Below are 3975 nucleotides of genomic sequence, written 5' to 3'. Positions count from 1 at the left end.
GACTAACTTCTTTTCTCCTCATATATGAACTTCTTTATCTGGCAAAGTGTGGCTTAGCCGCTGCCCAGTGGTTATCCAGGGGTTCTCTTCCAAGCAGATTTGAAAATCCCATGGGATTTGAAACATTCCCTGTGAGACCAAGCCTGGTGTCCTGGCAAGTTAATTCCCAAGAGAAGGGACAAACCTCACAAGGTTGCTGAGCCCCTTGTGAGAGGACATGGGTTAATGCAGCCAAGAGTGGCTGGACTCACGCTCCCCTGAGAAGAAAATCCATCCTTACAGAGGAAAGGAGTTAGTCTCAGGCGTGATGAAAGGCAGAATCTGTCGATGGAGTGATTTCTTCCTTTTGGGAATGATTAGTTTTGATTTTCAATAAGGTGAATTACTTTCCCCAGAAGAATGGGCTATATCCCATGAGAAAATGGCAAATCTCACTAGATTTGTCTTCAGCGGGAGAGGATTACTATTGACCACCTGAGAGTGCCTGGGTGACAGCTAGCCTGAGAAGGGAGCCTGTGTTTACAGTAAAAGTGATCTGTCCTCAAGACTGCAGAAGGGTATAGTTAGCCGTGATGATTCCTTCATCTGTGTTACAAACACGGTCAGCTTCTAATAACAGGGATTATGCCCCTGAGAGACTGGCGAGATTGCTGAGTCCCTTGTGAGAGGATATGGGTATATTCAGCAGGCAGTGGCTGGATTCATGCTCACTTGAGTTAAAAAAAACCAAAAACCCATCCTTACAGAGAAATGGATTTAGACCCTGGAGTGATGAAGGACTGAATCTGGCTATGGGGTGATTTCTTCCCTTCAGGGGGGAATAGATTTGATTTGCAATAATGAGAATTCCTTTCCCCAGACTAGTGGGCTAAATCTCATGATAAAAGGGAAAATCTCATAAGATTTGGCACCACCTGGAGAAGGTTATGGGTGATCTCCTGAGAGTGCCTGGTTACTTCTCAACCGACGAGGGAACCCATATTTACAGTAAAAAGGGATTATAGTCAGGACTGCAAATGGAAATAATCTCATGAAGATAATCGATAATTTCTTCACCCTTGTTAAGAACTGATTTGGCTTCCAATAATGGGGATTACTCTCCCAAGAGCGATGAGATTTGTAGCTCCATAAGAGGGATTATCTCATATTTGCCATACTAATTATGATAAGATAAAAAAATTGCTCTAGAGTGCCTGGGTTTCTATGCTTCTTAGGAGGGAATCCGCATATGTTGAGAAAAGGAGTAACTCTCAAGGGTAACATTAGACACAGTGTAAAGATGGATGGGTTACTTCACCAGAGTTAGGAGTAATTTTGACTTGCAGTAAGTAGGAATTATCTTGCCAGAACACCAGGCTCAGTCTCATGGGGAATGGCGCAAACCCCAGGAATTTTTCAAACCTGCTTGGAAGAGAATCCCTGTATAATCACTGGACAGTCGCTGAGCCCACTTTGCCAGAGAAAGGAACCTATTTATGGAGAGAAAAGCAGTTAGCCTCTGGTGTGAAGCAGGAATCTGGCAATGGACGGATTTCTTCATGGACTTAAAAGGACATTTGCCTTGCAGTAATTGGGACTACTTTCCACAAGGCAGGTGTCTTCATCTTGAGAGAAAAGGGACAAGTCCTGCAAGATTGCTATGCTCCTTGTGATGGGATATGGGTTTATTCAGCAGAGAGTGGCTGGATTCATGCTCACCTGAGAAGAAAATCCATGTTTACAGTTGAAAAAGGATTTGTGATTGGATTAGGTGTCCCTGTCCTAGGAGAGTGAGAGCAGGGATCCTTGGGAGGGAGCAGTGTGGCCCCAGATCCACTCAGACGTGTGTGATGGGGCTGGCTGAGCTCATTTTTCAAATATGTAGGAAGGGCAACTAGGGACAGGTGATTTTTTAGGAAAAACCATCATTTAACACATTAAGAAGACACCAGGTCTGCCTTCAGGGCTTCCATTCTGCAGGGAGTTGCACTGTCACACTAGGCATCACATCCAGGTAGTGTTCCTGGTACAGCCCGTGTGACGGCGTCCTGCTCTCCTCTAGGTAGGGATGTGCCCTCCCTTACTGCGATGAGTACAGTGGACCACTGGACCAGCTGAAACAGTGAGTTTCCTGCTCCAAAAACAGCGTGGAGCTGGGGCTTAGTTGATGTGCAGGAGCAGGCAGAACCATGGATCCCACAAAACTTATGATTCTGGCTTGAGAGTAGAAGTCTTAGGGCTTAGCCTGGCAAAGAAGAAAGGAGGAGCAGAGAGCTGTGGAGGAGGCTTTGGTGCTGGGAGGAGCATTCAGGATGTCAGAGGACAGAGCCATCCCCTTGGAGAACCCACAGCCATTCCCTCTGTCTCAGCCCTGCCTCTATCCCCTCCCTGGGACACAGAGCACAAGAGGTGGAAAGCAGCCTGCTCTCCATCTGGTGGAACCTCAATGGTGGGGACTCAGCTGGTGCTCAGGGGACCCAGTGAGTCTGAGGGGACAGCTCAGCCTGCTGTGTGGGAGGTGAGTGGCAGGTGCAGGAGGAGACCCAGGCAGGGGCCCTGAAGGGTTAGACAGCAGCTAGGTACATGAGCTGAAATCTGAGTTGTGAGGAGGTCCATGGGAAGTCTCGGTGGGAAACACAGCCTGCTTTTTCCCTCTGGGGTCAGATGCTCATAGAGCACCCCTGTCTTCCCAAGAGAGTAGTGCCCAGAGCAGATGGCCTGCCTGTCCTCACAGAAGAGATGTCCAGTGGGGAGGGGCACAGAGAGGGATAGAGCAGTGTGTCAGGGATCCCTGAAGATGTGGAGAGGTTGTCACACCACTGATCAAGGGCTGTCACTTCCAACGTCTTGTAGAAACCCCTCCTCTATGCTCAGACCTGCCTCTGGCAAGACTGCCATGTTAGACGGAACATTGAGTAGAACGGGCCTCTGGATAGCAGGAGCCAGAGGCAAAAATGCCCATGTCCCTGGGAGTGCAGTGTGGAAGGCAAGGCCAGGCCTCTGACTGTGCTGCCCCCGTGGCTACCTACAGGGCCAAATCCTCCATCCTGGGCACCTGGCTGCACCAGTGCCCAGAGGATTTCCAACAGCCCCCAGGACTCCCCTTCCTGAAGATGCTACTGGCTTACATAGAGCTCAGATTGCCTGGCTCAGACCTGGAGCACCAGGCCCAGCTTCTCCTGGCACAGCGGGAGCACCTGGGGCCTAGAGGCAGAGGGTGACTGTAAGGAGGATACCGGGTGGGTGATGGGGTGAGTGGGAAGGGGAAAGCCCTGGACCAGACAGAGCAGAGCCTCCCGAGGCTGGGACAGGGCCAGGAGCAATAGGAGACTTAGTTCCCCTGGACTGCAGTCTGAGAACACCCCCTGGGGGTGGGACTTGAGACAGACATCACTGACTATCAGTGAGGACTTTCCTGTCTTTGGGAGACATGTGGAAAAGCAGTCAGACTGATGACAGTTTCCCTTCTTGGAGGTATAGCACCAGCTCTGGAACACGCTGTGGAAACACCTGAAGACCTAGAGCCAGCTACATGTCTCCTGCCTGTGACAGCTCCAGAGCCAGAGCAAAGGGCACTGCTGTCAGTATTAGCCAGTCTCTCCCGACTCCCCTCACCTGCAGTGCTGGGGCTCCCAGTGTTCCTTATGTATCTATGAACATACACGTCCTAATTATTCTTGTCAGAGATAGTTTATTACTTGTGGCCTGCTGGGTCTGTCTGTATAATATATAAGGAGAGTGATTATCATTGTTTTTTTACATTAAATTAAAATTTTGCAAATTAAAAATAAGGGAGGTTACTGAATTAAAAGCAGTGTCTTGGATGTGATCCACCCGAGGAAATTTCAAAACATTAGAGGAATCATGGAATACTTGAGGCCCATCTGCAATAACGTGTAGTCAGTCTGCAAGGGCCTTCCATTCCCCTTAGAAGTCTCCCAACTATATATCCTCTGGGGTTTGCTTTTAAGAGCCCTTCAACCTCTCAACCACCTA

The sequence above is a fragment of the Camelus ferus genome, chromosome 17, assembly GCF_009834535.1.
Source record: "Camelus ferus isolate YT-003-E chromosome 17, BCGSAC_Cfer_1.0, whole genome shotgun sequence".
Classification (NCBI taxonomy): Eukaryota; Metazoa; Chordata; class Mammalia; order Artiodactyla; family Camelidae; genus Camelus; species Camelus ferus.
The sequence above is the reverse complement of the archived record's forward strand: the minus strand, read 5'-3'. Positions refer to the sequence as shown.